Source organism: Lepidochelys kempii, chromosome 3 (genome assembly GCF_965140285.1).
Source record: "Lepidochelys kempii isolate rLepKem1 chromosome 3, rLepKem1.hap1, whole genome shotgun sequence".
Lineage (NCBI taxonomy): Eukaryota > Metazoa > Chordata > Testudines > Cheloniidae > Lepidochelys > Lepidochelys kempii.
The window spans coordinates 120,854,708-120,872,614 of NC_136382.1; the positions used below are offsets into that span (position 1 = coordinate 120,854,708).

Here is a 17,907-nt window from a genome sequence, read left to right on the forward strand (position 1 = left end):
CAATTCTGCTGCTTTTTATTTAGGGAGGGGATTGTAGAGAAGGTAAATATAACAATGTGTTTTGGGGCAGCACATGAGACTGTTAAATGAATAGAGGAACTGGGATGCCATTGCTATGTTTTTTGAGATATTTTTGATGATCGTTGAAAATGTTCATTTGAAAACCTGCTTTTTTGGTATCCAGTGTTCTCTCTGATTGTCCTAGCATTCCTGTTAGTGGCGAGAGTGACTACCAGGGGAGAGTCTCCAGTAACAGGATACTGACGTACATAGGTGGTGGCTGATTTACTCACTACTTAAATGACTCATTGAATCATACAACAACTGGGTATGGAAAGGCTCTTTGGTGTGAGCCATGGCTGTGTTTTATACATTTTCTGCTGCAAGGCAACTGGAGATTTAAAGGATAATTGTTAGAATTTGAAGCTGCAGAGTGGCTGCCATCTTACTCTGACTAGCAAATTAATGTTTTTGCGGTTGCGTAAGAAAAAACTGTGTAATGAAATAGCCTGGTCCCATTTATTTTGTTGCAGATGTCAGCATGTGCAAGTGGTCTGTTTTGTGACAGAGCTTTTGTTACCTTGGGATAAAGGTTACGGGCCTGATTCTCACTTACTCTAGGGCTCCTTGACACCACTCTGTACTACAAAAGGGACTTAAAATGGACATACATGTAATGTATTATAGAAACAGAAAGAAATTAATGGTGAGATTTTTCTGAAGTGTTCAGTGTTAACCTAACTGAGCTCCCATTGACTCATGGAAGTTTTACCATTGACTTTGGTAGAAGCAGTGTTAGGCTAACTCTGAGCACTTCAGAAAATCCTACCCTTACTTTTGTTTCTATAGTGAATTAAGGACCAAGGGTGAAATCCTGGCTTCATTTAAGTCAGTGGCAAAACTTCCATTGATTTCAGTGGGATTTCACCCTGAGAGTCTGAAATACACCATGCTGAATATCCTTCAGTTCCATTCAGACCACAGAGGCACTGCTGTGGCTACTTCCTTTTAAGGTGTGTCCATAGGCGCCAAATCCAGGGCTGGAGCACCCACAGGGAAAAATTGGTGGGTGCTCTGCACCCACCTGCAGCCAAGCTCCCCTCCCTGTCCCCCCCCGGCCTCACCTCACCTCCACCTCCTCCCCTGAGCACGCCGCGTCCCTGCTTCTCCCCCTAGCTCCCAGCACGGCGTAACAAGCCCTGGGAGGGAAGGGGGAGGCACGGGATCGCAGCATGCTCAGGGGAGGAGGCGGGGCCGGGATGGGTGTTTGGGGAAGAAGTCCAATAGGGGCAGGGAGGGGGCGGAGTTGGGGTGGGGACTTTGGGGAAGGGGTTGGAATGGGGGTGGCGGGGTGGGGCCCAAGGCAGAGGTGGGTCAAGCACCCACCAGTGCCAGCAGAAGTTGGCGCCTATGGATGTGTCTACACAGCAGCTGGGTACATGCTTCAGCACAGGAAGACAGATGCATGCTAGCTCTGCTTGATCTAGCATACTAAAAATAGCAGTGTAGTGGTGGCAGCTTGGGCTAGCCACCCAAGTATGTACTCATGGGGTCGGGAAGGCTTGTACACAGCAGTGAGCCTGTGCTGCCTTGGCCACATTGCTATTTTTATTGCACTAGCTCCAGCAGAGCTAGCATATGTCTGTCTGCTCATGCTGGGAAGCATGCTAACAGCTGCTGTATAGACATGCCCTTAATGCACGCCATTGTGCCTAGTATAGGAGATGCTAGTGAATGTCCTTGTGTTCAGTAGTTCTTACATTCTTTTAAAATAGTTTTGTGGGGGGGGGTGCGTGTGTGTGTGTGTACATTTTTCTTTTTCAAATATGCAAACTGCAGAGTGAATTTCAATGCATTTAGTAAAATTTTGTATGTTAACTAGCATTCCAGTGTGATAGAACTTAAAACATAGTGAGGATAAGTATATGCCCATGCAGTGAATCCAGACCACAGGTTAAATACTTTCCACTTTTGTCAGTCAAAAATTGCTGTTTGTGCTCAGTAAAGTAGAGCAACTCATTTGTTTTCATTCCTTTTCAAAATATCAGAAGTAATTCACTTCACATGAGAGGCTTTAACTAGCTGTAAAAATTCTAGTTTGAAAAGACAACTGCACCTGTTTTCTCACCCCAGTGGTTTGAGAATTAGTAGAGAATCCCTGCTCAGCAGGACTGTAGAGTGAAATGTATTTTCATATTCAGATTTTAAAGGGATATGATCAAGTTTAAAAAAACAGTTGAATTAAATCTTGCTTCAGATGATATGCCTCCTCTTGAGTGCCTGGCCAATTTTTATGGGTTTAGAGTCACGTTTTCCCAATTAAAAATAAAATAAAAGAATCTCTGTCGCCTTTTGCTGTTTGAAGGACCCAAACAGAAAGGAAACGGACTCTTCCCAAAAGGCGGTTTCATGCACAAAGTAAATAGTTCTTTTTTTCCCCTGCGGTTATTCAGTGTTAATAACTACAGGTGTTACTTTTAATCTATTATTGTTACCAATGTTAGACCAGAATGAAATTTTTAACTTGTCCTTTTAAAATTAGAATTGGCATTTTTGAGCCCAAGCATTAGTCCGGTTACTAAAAAGAAAAGATGATACTGTTTTTAACCCTTGGCAGGGTTGATGCTTGGTATCAATCCTAACCTGCAAATAGTGATAGAACAGTTCTAGGATGTGAATAGTTAGCAACTGGGAGGAAGTGGGGAGGAACCATAGGGCTGCCTTATGGCTCTAGAAGTCTCAGATGTGCGGCAGGGGAGTAGGAAAGATCTCTTCTTCACAAGCCGCTCGTTCCTGGAGCTATTCTGGCTGAGCAGGAAAGAGGCAGAGAGGGGATGGAGAGGGAAGGGCAATTTGTAGTGGAGCAGCTGAAGTGTCTGACCTGACACTGGCGGTGGGCACAGTGGCCTTTCTGGTGTGACCAGTAGTGCTTTGCTTGCACTCAGGAGGGATGAGTTCTGGGATTGTAGTCGAGGGAGGGAATGGGATCCCTGAGCCTTCTCCATACCATGGGCCTTGCAGGGGAGCCACAGTCTGACTGGAATGTTTTTAATTTTTTAAACTCCATATTAAAGCACATTAGAAACTGTTTTCATTCTCTTCTGTCAAGTTTCCATGCTGCTGGTATCACCCGGGCCGACGCTCTTTCTTCTCAGCAAGCTGGCCTCCCTGGTAATGGGCTTGGACTTGCTCATTGCAGTTGCAACAAATACTTTTCAAAGCCTTTTTATTTGGAGAGTTAACTTGTGCTCTGTTCATTTTTCTCCCACCCCAATTGTTAAATAGCTCAGCACCGATCCTGTTATTTCCTGTCCCCACCCCCAGAGAGCAGCGTGTGAATGCCAGGGATGTGGTCCAATCCCTTCCTCTTTATCTCTTGTCCAGTGTGACAAGTGTCGTTTTCTTTCCTGTTTACTTTGACCTCTTCTTGAGTTACGGTCAGCTTTTGCCTTTCAGTCCCTTTCAGAAAATTCTACTGCCATCACTCTTGCCCTGTAACATGTTAACATCTCTATAGCTTCCCTTTGCCTATTTCCCTCAGCCCCTCCATAAATTCTGTATCTTCACCTCTTCCCCCTGCAAGTTCAGATATTTTCTGGCTGCTACTGTCACACCAGGGATCTCTTTTGAGGAACCTAGAGCCAATTCTCCCTGTATTGATAGTATCCTCTTTAGCGTGGAGCATAAGGCCGTAGTCACACCAGTAAGGGACTCTGTGAAGGAAAGGGAGAGTGGTGCTCCGATATTCTATGTAGGGGCTAACCTATTGTCTCCACAATCGCTAGACTCCTTGGCCTAGTATGCCAACAGGAGATCCCACAAACTGACAATAAGGCAGGCCCTAGTGCAGCATTCCCAACCTCAAGCGCTCAAAAATCATGAATTAGGTTCCCCCCATCATAAAATTAAACAAAACAACATTTTGGGTAATTTTATTTGCCTTCTGGTTTCTGAGCCTTTTGGGAGCACTCAAGTCAGATTTTCAATCTTTTCTCTGCAAATGTGAGGGCTAAAAACGTCCTTTTTAAAATGGAAAGTGGAAATTCTCCCCTAATCACATGCTGGGGCTTTAAGAAAAGCGCTGGATATCTGTAGACTCACAATAAAATCACAAGAGCTGGCAACACTGCTTTGCTTTGTTGATTTGAAATGGCTTTTGCGGTGCATGTATACAAAGCGTATTTCCTGTGGACTGTTGGTCACCTAGTCAATATTTTTTGGTTTAAAAATGTTACCAAAAATTTTCATTTTAATGCACTGGTGGAAAAGAATCCAAGGAGAGGAAGTAAAGAGTTTATATGATTTGGGAATAGGATCATCAGGTTTTAGAAATAACCATATTTTTAAGCAGGTTGACATTGTCCCTTTAGATTTCACTGTGCAGTAGTGTTGTTAAAAAGTTCTTATTGCCGGATAATGTATTCTGCTTAAATAAGAACTTTAGAACTGGAGTCAGACTCAACAGCTTTCCATAAATGAACCTGAAACCTTTGTTCACATCTGATTGTTAAAATATATATATATTGTACCTTTTAAGATTTCAGTGCCTGGAGGTTTTTTCTATCACTTAAATGGCAATGAAGATTTGTTATACCTGGGAAATATGTTATTTTTTCAGGGGTATTCTAATGTATTCAAAGAAAATGTACTTGTTTGTTTGAAGGAGGTTTATTAGGGAGCCAGCTATAAAAAAACTAGCAAGATTACTACTAGATTGCTGATCTGTTGGCTCTCAGAATTTTGATGATAAAGGTCACTTCTAACCTCCTCATGTAACTTTGTCTTGAATATAAATATACACAAAATACATTGAGCATTCAAATGGCAGAGGAATGAGGTTTGAGCTACGGTAATTATTAAGATAATGGATAAGATGCCCATTAAAAACTATAAACACTTCACAATGTAATTGCAAAGTAATTGCCTGTCAAGTATAGCAGGATTGTTTTAGGTCAGACAAAAAATGTATAGACACTTGTCTCTGGGTAACCGACAACTGACTTCTGACAGCATGTTTAAACTTCTAGGAGAGAGATAAATATTATGTTTGGCTTAGGTACTGCTTTAAACAGAAATAGCCTTCCTTTTTAGCCTACCAAAAATGGGCGAAAAGAAAGGATTGAATCAAAGAAACTGTTTCATTTGTTGGTGGACATTCACAATCAAGTTGCAGTTTTAACTGTAAAAATTGAATCAAGATACTTCAGTTGGAATTACCTGCCAAAAGACTACCTTGTAGGAAAATAATCTTTTTTATTTTTCTCCATTCTTTCCTTGTTCAGGAGATGTAGAAATAAAATAAGCATAGAGTTGACTTCATTAGTGAAGAAAATATTAGTTTACTTTTCCCAGTTAGACCTACTATACTTGAAGTATTAATGTGCTGACAGTCAGGTTTTGCTTCTTCCATGTATGTGTGCAAGTAGCAGAAGTACAAGGAAATAAGCTTTGGAAAATGATCTGCTTTTTTAGGTTTTAGAGTGGTAGCCGTGTTAGTCTGTATCAGCAGAAAGAACGAGGAGTACTTGTGGCACCTTAGAGACTAACAAATTTATTTGAGCATAAGCTTTTGTGGGCTAAAGCCCACTTCATCAGATGCATGCAGTGGAAAATACAGTAGGAAGATATATATACAGAGAACATGAAAAAATGGGGGTTGCCTTACCAACTCTTAGCAAGAAGTGGGCCATCCTAATTATCACTACAAAAGTTTTTTTTTTCTCCTGCCGATAATTGCCTACCTTAATCGTTTGGTCTCGTTAAGAGTTGTTGGTATGGCAACCCCCATTTTTTCATGTTCTCTGTTTATCTGTCTATCTTCTTCAGATGCATGCAGTGGAAAATACAGTAGGAAGTGGGCTTTAGCCCACGAAAGCTTATGATCAGATAAATTTGTTAGTTGCTAAGGTGCCACAAGTACTCCTCGTTCTTTCTCCTTTTTTAGGTTATTTTAACTTGGAGGTTAGTTATAGTTTTTTAACTTTGCAGGCCCTTAATTGACCATGAATAGTGTGTGTGTGTGGTGGTTTTTTGTGGGGAGGGATGTCATGGTTTACATTAGGAAGAATAGATTTATCTTGAGTATTGATAAACATAACATCACAAACATAAGATCAATATCATAAGATGACTTCTTATTTTATACTGTAAAGCAGCATATTTGAGCATAGGTAAAAAGTGCAAATGATTATTGTATACTGGGACAAATTTTGTTCTGTTACCCAGCATAAATCCCACTGCCTTCCAAAGAGTTGCTTCAGATTTATGCCAGTGTTATTGAGAATAGGATTTGGCCTGCTTCTTATAAATATTTTTTTATTATAAGACAAATTAGTATGTAGAGTGACAGACTAGGTTAGAGTAGTGTATAGTCAGATTACTAAAGTCTCCATGTTATAAATAGCACACCCAGTTTAGACGTGGCATGATATAACACAGCTGCCTTAGACAACTAGGCTATTAAACTATATGTACTAAAGAATCAAAATTCTGCTGATTAAATAGTTCCACATTTGGCTTTGTCACCATAATATTTATTCTTATCTGTATTACAGTGGTGCCTTGGGGCGCCATTGTATTAGGCACTATAACAGCTCTTGTTTATAGAGAGAGAGAGAGAGAGACAAGATGGGTGAGGTAATATCTTTTATTGGACCAACTTCTGTTGGTGAAAGAGACAAGCTTTTGAGCATACGCAGAGCTCTTCTCCAGGTTTGGGAAAGGTGCTCAGGCCAGGTTTACACTAAAAAGTAAGGTAGGCCCAGCTATGTCGGTCAGGGTTGTGAAAAATCCACACCCTGGAGTGATGTCGTTAAGCCAGCCTAACCCCTGGTGTAGACAGCACTAGGTCAATGGAAGAATTCTTCCATCGACCTAACTACTGCCTCTTGGAGAGAGAGATTAACTACAGTAATGGGAGAACCCCTCCTGTCATTGTAATGAGGGTCTACACTGAAGTGCTACAGCAGCACAGTGCAGCGCTGCTGCTGTAGCCATTTAAGTGTAGACATACACTCGGTGTCACAGCTAAACACACTGTGTAACAGATTATTTAGCATGAGTAGTTAATGCATATTGTAAGTGACCATTCAAGGTGAAGTGGCCAGTTAGCACTTCTGCAGTCATGTGGCAAAAGAGGGGGGTTATTGGGTTGCTGCTTGTTGTAATAAGCCAAAAATCTAGTTTGTATAGTCAGTGGCTTATGTATTAGAGTCTCTGTACTGCCAATTTGAGATATGATTTATCTGTTTTTTCTTTGTCAATGCATGTATTTCCATTGCTTCCCTTTAGCTCTTTTAGACTACACGTTTCCATCATTGTTAGTCTTCCTATAACTTTGATTCTTAATATTTAATGTGACAACAGATAAAATCTTCAGATTTTTAATTGTTTTCTTTAGAAATATGTGATCAAAGCCAGTTCATGTGGCACTTTCTTGTATTAGAAAAATTAACTGTGTAAATAAGCAATATACAAATAGATTGAAAATGGACAGCTGTTGGACGGGTTAAGTTAAACAAGTGTACTACAGAGAAATAAACTAATTGATGAATTAAATGAATACGTTTATCTGGGGACTTCCAGTAGCTCTGTTATGGAGTTTCAAAGAATGATGGATTTATTATACAGTTAATGCTCTCCTCTCCTTATGGACGTTATGGAGCACACTATGCAAAACATTGGAGTACCACTCCCGTTCATTTCTCCAGAGTGAGAATGGCCACCAGGAACAGGTCAATTAAATGACACTAATGTAACAAGAACTCACCAGCTATTTTGGCTTAAGGAGGGGGTGTGTGCACGGCATTCAGCACTGCATTGAAACAACAAGAAAGAAGTAGCTGGAGACAAAGTAGTAACAGCAATTGACAATAGGGATTGTGTAAAACCAGTCACCCCATCCATCCCTTTTCCGTGAACCTTTCTCTGCAAAATAAATGTTAATGTTGTGTTGTGGTAGTGTCTAGGTGCCAGAGCATTATTGTGCTAAGTGCTGTACAAACATGTAACAAAAAGATGATCCCTTCCCCTAAGGGCTTCCAATCTCTGTTGAATATTTCAGCACCTTCCCTTGTTCTTCTGTCTGATGATTTTGCCTCTCATTCCTTTACTTCCTCCCACCCCATTCCCAGTCTCATTTGTTCTCACAGTCTTAGTATGTGCTTCCTCCAAGCTCCTCCATGTTCTGCCTTTGTTATTCCTCTCTTGTTCATCGTCATGTTCTCTCCTGCTCCTTACCCATGTGCTTTTTGCTAAGCACAAAGTGAGGGAGTATTGAGAAGAACACAACACTTGTGCTTATTCCACGTGCTTTAATGCTATCGGCAGTGTGTTGTGGCAAAAGCACAGGGGTGCCAGTATCAGAAAAGCTGCTTTGCATGAATCACATTTAATAAGGCCATAAGCCATAGGTTGACAGCTCTGGTACATGGAGCTATATAAAGAAGATTATTTTTTGCAGCAATTAAGGCCCCTTCCCCCATAAATTATCAAATGGTACCAACCATTATATGCAGCACATTTCTGTCTGTTTACTCAGAACCTACCAAGGGTTCAGCTGCTGCATAACGGGAGAGTGAGTGAATGTGATTTGGAGAGTCATCGCAGATGAACCAGAAGCTATCTTAAGTGGAATCAGGCTATGAACATCATTAGCTGAGGAAAGTGATTACAAGACAGAAGTCCGGTGGTGGTAGTGGTTACAGTCAGACATTCCATGACACCTCATGTTCTGATTTTCGAATGGCAGTCATGAAAATCTCACCCCATAGAGGTGCTGGGGAGCGTCTGTGCACTTGAAACATATATGTCCGTCAGGATCCACTATCCTCTTATGAAAGAAATTACTTATATGGAGCTATACATTTACATGGCACTTGACAAATATACAGATGAGAGATGCTTTAAATCAGTGGTCCCCAATCTTTCTGTGGGAATAGCACATTCCTATTCCCAACAGACTGTGGCGGGCGCTAAACACCCCGCCGCCGAAATGCCACCGAGAAACGGCAACACTTCTCGATGGCATTTTGGCGGTACGGTGTCTTGCGGGCACATACAACTGCCATCGCGCCCATGGGCACCGCGTTGGGGACCCCTGCTTTAAATAAAAGGTCTAAACTATTTTGATAGTGACCCTGTAAGATTCTAATGTTGCATGTAACAGAAGGGGTCACATTAAAATCAGTAGTGAGGTGTGGCATTGGTCATGGGCATCAGCCTGCAATACTGAAAGAGTAAGATTTCTTTCTTTTTTTGGTAATCCCCATATTTTAGCTTGTTCATCAGGTATATTAAGAAGGAAGCATTTATCTTTTGTAATATGGATGGCTGTACGTGCATTTTCCAGTATTTTTTCTAACATCAGGAAAGAGTAGTACTACTTTTCCCATCTTTACTGCTTTAAAGATGCATATCAAAGCCTTGCCTTCTCTATATGGGTGACATTTTAAGGCTACTTATAGCTTGCCATTAAAAAAAAAAATTAAAAAATCAACATTTCCTAACAGGTACCATGCAGTGGTATGGGAGACAACTGTTCATTTCACATAATCAAACCCTGAAGGAGATGAGCAATCTTTCTTAAAAACAAAATTAAAAATTGTGTTTTAAAGGTGACTTGTAAAAGAGAAAAAGGTAAGTGCCTCCTCCCTCTTTATACTATATAACAACCAGAAAGCTATATTAAAAGAAAATTAAGACTCTTGAAACACTCAAAAGTTAGGAAATGCCAGAATTAAGGTTGCTAGTGCATAACTACAGTATCTGAGTGTTTCACAAGCATTAATGAATTTATCTTCCTAACGCCTCTCCCCATCCCTCTGTATTACAATCTTTTAGCTTCCTCCAGGTTTCCATAGTGCCAGCATCTGAAGCACTGGGAGTACAGAAGACCGTTCCAGACAGAGTACAGTTCCAGTGCCTCGCACCACAGTGGCTTCTAAGTCAAGCAAGGAGCAATTGTGGGTAAAGTCCTACTCAGCCCCTGCAGCCTACTCTGTTGCTCCATGGAAGTAGTGCATGCACTCTGGCCATACGGAGGAACTGAGAAACTGGAACATGCTCAGTGCCAATGGAATATTTGGAGAATTCGGCTGCAGAATGTCTCTCTCAATTGCTCAGGCATTTCATGGCATCTCTGTCATAATCCTACCAGTTGTCCAGTAGCCCATAGTGTTGGGGGAAAAGGGTAGATATGAGGGGAATAAGACCCATTTTAAAACTTTTTTGTAATGTCTCCTATTGGAGAAAAGGAATTAAAACTTTTCTTATTTGCATACACAAGGTGCTGCAGTAGTTTTGCCTTTCTTTGTAATAGTTATACTCTTCTCCGGTAAAAAGATGTGTAAGCCTTGCTTCATAGGCTTTTATGGCCAGAACAGACAACAATTATGGTAATTTATCTGACATCCTGCACAAAACAGGCCATAGAATTTCACCCCACAATTCCTGTAGAGGAGGGTATTATTCTTCCCTTCTACTTTGGATATGATCCAAACCCCACTGAGGTGAAGGGGAGTCTTTCCATTGACTTCAGTGGGCTTTGGCTCAGGCCATAAGTGGACACAAATTGAGTTCAATAACTTTAGTATGACCTGGGCAATTTATTTGGAGATGTTATTGTTAGACCCCTGCGCAGATACAAAATTTGTATCCACATCTGATCCACAAAAATGATCCGCAGATATGTGGAGATACAAAGCGGATATCCATGGATTTGCAGACTCTAGTTATTGCCAAGATTAGTCATCCTATCGTGAAGAAGGCTACAGGAGTCCTCGTCCTCCATTTGGACAGGCAATGAAAGAAGCTTGCCTTAAACTGGCTGGGTTCAGATGGTCATGGCCTAATGTCATGGAAGGGCAACCAGATTAGAACCAGAAAAGAAGCAGCAAAAAGCTGGACAACACCATATCAGATCCTGGGGAAGCAAGCAGCGGTATGACCACGAGTTAACCACACTATAAATTAGACCGGTGGGAAGAAAAAAAAATATCAACTGTATTTGATTTTCCAGTATGGAGCTTTTAGCTTCCAGATCAAGCGATATCTGAGTGTATCAAAAAGGACTGGGAGTGCTCCATATGTAGTTATAAATGTTCTGAAACTGATGTTTCGAATGAAACTTTTTCTATATCCCATTCAGAATGGCTTCATGATGCTTATTGTATAGTGCGGTGATTAGGCCATGAGTACAGAAGTGTCCTTTACATAGACTGGACCTAAATTTCTAATATTTTTTAAAAAAGTAGGAAAAACCTTTCAGCATACAAATTTGAGGCCTTCTTTGCACATTATAAAATGAACAAAACCAAAACCCCATATCTCTCTCTCTGACAAAATCTCCCCTCTTCATTCCTTTGCCAGTCACTTGGATGTGGTTTTGGTGGGGTGGGGGTGGTTTTGTTTTTAAAATAAAACATTTAACAATTCTCCTTAGGTTCAACAAAGTTTAGAAGCAGATGTTTTTATAACTGCATAGACTCCAAAGTTCAAGGTATGGAAAAAATCCTCCTAAATCCATTAAATGGATTTATTATTTAATACAACATCCAGGATCTAGAGTAGGCCACAAAACTCCCTAGTGCCATTTTAAGGATGAAGTACACTATCAACACGGAGATAAACAATCTCATACCTTGGTCATTCTTCAAGATGAAATCTCATCTCTATTACAACTCCAATAGCACTCTCAAAAAAATGAGCAATCTCTGTATTTTACATGGAAGAGTGGTTCCTATCTTTCTAAAGCTGCTGGACCAAAGTCCTTCTCTCCCCCTGAACTTTCTACTTCGTCAACTATTTGGATTAAGTCAAGATTTATAAATACAAACAGTGATGTTTGTAACTCAATTATCCTATAAATGGGAATCAATCTAATTTTAAGAAGTAGGGGTTTTTCTTTTTGATGTATAAATGCAGTTCAAAATCCAGTAATAATAAAGCATTGTATCTTTGCAGGAGATGGGAGGGAATTAACATTAAAGGCTAATAAACAAATATTAGATTCCTGCAGATTGATTTAGCAAGACATCTACTTGAATAAGTCCCAGCAACAGTAAATGCAGTTCACCATTTAAAATATGTTTTCCCACTGTTCTTATACAGTTGTACCTGAAATTCTTTTTGCGAATACAGACACACGGCTGTTACTCTGAAACCTCCCTTTTCCCTGGCATGCAGAATAGGAAACAACTGTTCCTCATGCCCACCAAACCAACATTTCTGTGATCTGCATCTAAAACTAGTGTGTGTTGGGACAGTCCTTAGATTGGGCAGTATCCTCTCCTTTAAAAGACATGGCCTCAGATGTTTGGTTCTCTTGGGGATAAAAGAGCACCATGGACTGCTGAGTTGTGTTTTATATGTGAGCTTACTTTGGTTGTGTCATTGTTTGACAGTTAGTGTCTGACTTGTTTTAAAAACTCTAGCCAAAAAAGCAGCATAAAGTCAGCTGTAGAGAACACATCTAATAATGCAAATCACACCTCAGTGGTATAAAATAAACTCTCAGAAGAGGTATTCTATAAATTCACTATACTGTTTGTAGTCAGGGAGATATCTGTCCTTACTTCACCCTGTTGTACCTAAGTTTTGCAGGGCTCTCATAAAATTATATAATTTTCTTATATGCACTGATTGAGTGAGTTAAGGCTGGGAATGACAGCTTTTAAAAGAATCTCAAACTTTAAATTGTAGTTCTCTGAAAAGTGACTGTAAAAATAGCATGGTAGAGTTCCATGTTCATGATCTGTCAAAGATTTTTCATAAATGTCAGTTTACAAAACTCTTCCCCCCCCCCCCCGCCCCAATTGTAAGCACTGCAAACCCCCACCTTGGCTCAGAGTCATCAATAAAGGTTCTGTAGGCTAAATTAGTCCTGCAGTGCAACCCCATTCCCTTCAGTGGGCTTGCACATGTATAATTGAGTGGCTCTAAGGCTTGGTCCACCCCTAAAATTTAGGTCAGCTTACTTATGTTGCTTAGGAGTGTGAAAAATTCCCGAGAAAGATGTAGTTAAGCTGAACAAAGTCCTGGTGCAGACGCAAGTAGGTCAACAGAAGAATTCTTCTGTTGACCTAGCTACCACCTCTTGAGGGGATGGATTTATTACTGTGATGGAAAAACCCCTTCTGTCATTGTAGCAAGTGTCTACAGTACAGTGCTACAGCGCCATAGCTGCGGCTGTAGCACTTGTAGTGTGGACATAGCCTTATAAGTAATGCTTTTGATCGTGCCAAAGGAGGAATCGAATCCAGCTTTTCTTCTCTGCTGTGTTAGCTGTGCAACTAACAGATGTTAAAAAAAAAAAAAAAAAAAAAAGCAATAAAAGCTTATATCTGTCACGAATGTCGGTAGAGGTGAGACTGAATATACACAGGGAGCAGATCTCTTGAGCCAGAAGTTGTTCCTTTTGGATGGTGCACTTTTCGGGGTAGAACTGCACTTTAAGGACTTGTCTATATGTAAAACGCTGCAATGGTGCTGCTGCGCCGCTGTAGCACTTCCCTGAAGATGCTTCTTACGCCAACAGAATGGGTTCTCCCGTCGGCATAGGTAATCCTCCACCTCGAGACACCGTAGCTAGGTTGACGAGAGAATCCTCCTGTCGACCTAGCATTGTCTATGCCTGGAGTGAAAAATCCACATCCCTGAGCGACGCAGTTAAACCGACTTAATTTCCATGGCTTAAGGCTATGTCTATGCTACAAAATGATGTCAATTTAACTTACGTCCGCATACAACCACCACAGTTATTAAATCGCTTGTGTGTGCGCACATTTGGCTCTGTAACTTGGTGGTGCGTGTCCTCAATGGGAACATTGTGGGTTGGCTCCTGGGAGTCAGTAACAATCAATTCTAGTAACTCGGTGTGTACATTGACACTGTGTTGACCTAATCACATTGACTAGTACTCTGCGCCACTTGGGGAGATGTTATTACGTCGGTGTAGAGAAGCCCTTATGTTGGCAGGAGCCAAATTTAGGTACTTACACTTCCTTAGCTAAGTTGACGCAAGGCAGCTTACATCGACCTAACCCTGTAGTGTAGACCAGGCCTAAGTCTCTTTTATGGTTAAATTATTTTGTACCAAATTTTGTTATCCCTTTGTACCACTCAGGCAGTGTGAAAGTGGTTGTAAGTGTAATTTAAATCCACTTACAGGCTGCGTACATGCCAGATAAATTTAAAGCAGCCTTTGTCTTTGTTACTGCTGTCCCGGACAATGCTGACTTCTGTTTTCCTGAGAGAGTTTTTTTTTTAAAAGCTGTTTAGCATGGGTGGCAGCTCTATTTCACAGTGCCATGACTCTTGTTCTGTAGGTAACATCTTTCTGTCAAGAGCTCTCTAGCTAAAGCTCATTGGGAAACCAGGATTTTTCCAGCAGAATTTTACAAGGGGAAAATAATCTCCAAAATCTCCCATGGAAGAAATCTGATTTTTCTCTGGGGCATTTGGAAATAAAGTGAAAATGTAATTAAAATGTCCACTTCAAACAAAACAACAAATTTCCATTTTGGTTTGGGGATTTGGAGGCCCCCCCTCTTTCCTTCTCTGGACCCCCCCCTTATCCCCCAAGAGGAAAAATTTTCTAAAATCAAAAGAAAGTGGATGGGGAAATTTAACTTTTTTTTTTTTAAGTGAAAAAGTGTGAAGATTTTCTTTTAAATATTTAGGGCATGTCTACACTACAAACTTAAGTTGACCTATATTAGTAATTATTGCAGTGATTCATGTCCACACTACCCTCCTTCTGTCAGTGGTGCGCAGCCGGGAGCGCTTCCACCGGCCTAAGAGGGGCAGTGAGGGGCTCGGAGCCCAGCTGCCCCCCAGGCTCTCTGCTCCCCATTCTCTGTTGGGCACACAGCTGCCTACTCCTGGCTTCCTGCTCTGCACTGGGAGTCTGGCAGCTGCCTGGGCTCCCAGTGGGGAGTTCCTTGCCCAGACCTCGGCTGGCTGCTGAGCCCTCCACCCGCCCCAGGGTGACAGCCTGATCTGTGAGCTGGGCTTCCTTGTCAATTTCACGGCTCCAGCACAGCGCTGTGAAATTGACAAGAATGACAGCCAACAGCTGATGTAAGTAATCCGCAGTGTCTACACAGACACTGCGTTGCCCTAAAACTACACCAGCATAAACCTTATGCCTATCGTGGAGGTGGAGTTATTATGTAGGTGTAGTAGGGCACTTTTACATCGGCGGGAGCAAGGCTGTATTGTGGATGCTGGCACTATTAGGTCGACACAAACTGCTTTCTGTCAGCCTAACTCTGTAGGATAGACTAGGCCTTAGAAAGAGTAAGCCGTTTCACTCATTTCTTTAAACAACTTTTTTCATACTTCAGTTACAAAAATAAAAAATCGGGCTCTCCCCCCCCACCCCTTATCACTTATTCAACTCCCTCACCCCCATTTTCCTTGTTGGGAAAGGGAGAAGGAAACCTCAAAAATACCCAAGGGAAATGGAAAACTGACATTTTTTGGTTTCCAAAAACTTAAATAAAAATGGTCCTTGAAATCTATAAAAATTTTAGGTCAAAATTAAAAGTTTTGTTTGAATTGTCAGTTTGATACACAGTTTTCCATTTTGATTTTTCCATTCAGAAAATCAAAAAATGTTGATGGAAAATGACCTTTTCTGTGGATAATGATTTCCACAAAACTACATTTTCCTCTAGGAAATCTTTTCATCCCACTCTAGTTACAGCTATAAATCTACAGCAGTGTTTGGCAGAGGGCAGTGCACTGATCAGTGTTCTGTTTAAGGGGTTAGTGGAGATATAGTAACTCTGAATTTTAGCAACGGTTTTCAAAATCCTCTTTCCAACTCTTACTTACCAGTGAGAGTTGGAATGATCTGTATAGCTTTGTGAAGTAGACCAGGCATTTATTCCACCTTCCCAATAAGATGCCGCTGATGGCAGTATTTATCAATCTAGACCAGTGGTTCTCAACCCATTTAACATTGTGGGCTGCATATTCAGTGCTCTATGTGTTATTTGGGCCGCATTCACACAATATATATACTAACCTGTATATCTACAAAAAAATCCGTTTTAGTGTTTGTTATATGACAGCAATACAATTCAGATGGAGGTAGTACCTTTCATTTCAACACTGGCAAATGTCTAAAAGCATTTTAAATTAGCAAAATAAGTCAAAACCTTAACTGTTAAAATTAATTAATTTACTGTAAGGGTGTCATGGCATGGTGTATTGCCACCCTCACTTTCACGCTGCTGCTGGTGGCATGGATGGGCTGAGCTCCTGGAGAACACAGCTGCAAAGATGGGGAGCCCTGCCCTACCTGCAAAGATGGGGAGCCCTGCCCAGTGTGGGATGTCCCCCTCCCCCCCCAGCCAGGGCCTGTTCCCCATGCACCCAGACCCCACAACATGGGCTGACACGAGTGCCCTGTGTAGGGCGGAACGGCTATCCCAGGGACTGCTTCATCCAGTGCCCCACCCAGGGCCATCCCTCCAGCTGCCCCAAAAACTGCTTGCCAGCACTCAACTCCCCCATCCAAGGACTGCCCCCAGCGACTGGTCCCCCCTCCTAGAGTCTGTCTGCCATGAACTGGCTGCACCCCCATCCCACTGCATTTCTTCCCCCCCGTTGATCTCCTGCCTCAGCTGTATGTAGCTCAGTCCTGCAGCCCTGCCTGCCTGCCTGCCGCTGTTGTCCTAGGGCTGGGAAGCCTGCTCCAGCTAGGGTCAATGGACCTGCAATCCTGTGGGGTCAGGGGTGCTGAGCACCCTGGCCTCCTGCTGATGCTTCCTGATCCTGTGCTTCCCCAGTTTTTGCACTGCCTCTTAACCCCCAGCAGCTCTGCACCTGGGGCAGATGCCCCTCCTGCCCCATCCTAGTTACAGCCCTGAGGATGTCACATGGCCGCAGCTGTGTGCTGATTGGGTGGGCTGAGAACCACTGATTTCAGACCTTACCGCCATGTTTTGATAATTGTGGTATGAATGTCTAGCTAGTGTGCTTTGTAAAGGCCATGTGGATGGCGGAGACCCGAGTACGCTTTTAGCTCTTCATCACCTTTTGGTCATGATGGGCTGATGTTATGCATTTGCAATTGCAGAGAGCCAAAGTAGTGACATAATGGCAGCGCATGAGGTAACATTTAAAACAGTGCAGTCTAGCAATGAAGCCGCCGCTCTTGAAACACAGCTGCAGGAGACCTTTCATTTTTGTCACTCCGTTCCAGCTGTACATTGTCATCAATAAGAGATCCCAGTGGGAACAAGCTGAATACAAGCTGCAGGACACAGAGGTATTGAGAAGAGATCTACCAATCACAGGGATATCACGCAGCTGTTAAATATTGCATGTATGTGACAGACTTGTACAAATAGCAGGCTAGACTTCTTTGAATATTTATTTATTATTGCTCTCTTTTATTATATAGCTTAATTGTTGAGCACTTTAGGGTCCATTCAGATGAAAGGCACTATATAATGGTGCCTTTGGATGTTTACTTCTTGTCTGGGTCTGTTCGTTCATTTATCACTGAAAGGGTATATTGTAACAGCTCCATTCTGCCTATGCATCATGTGATACCATTAGAATGTCTCTTAATATTTATTTTAGCTCATTTATAAGGTGCCTATTGTGATGCGTCTATGGTCTGAATAAAAAACAAATGCAAAACATTAAAACCAAATCCCGACCTTAAACAGCCAAACAAAATACACAGCCAGACAAGAGTTAAAAATAAAATTGGCACAGGGACAAGCTCAATAGACCTCGTTCAAACCACCCACAAAGAGATCAGTTCCCAATCAGCAGAGAAATGAGAAAAACATGGGTAGCAGATACAAAACCGCAGGGTAGGGACCCAAAAAATAGTTTAAAACAGGTTATCGGAAATAAACAAGACTTGTAGTAAAGACCAAGAAGAAA

General features: G+C 41.7%; 1 protein-coding gene across 4 annotated transcripts in view; it reads left to right on the forward strand.

Annotated features, from left to right (window-relative positions):
• TULP4 (TUB like protein 4) overlaps positions 1 to 17,907 on the forward strand; it is a 279,854-nt gene that overhangs the window by 58,131 nt on the left and 203,816 nt on the right. The window lies entirely within an intron of this gene.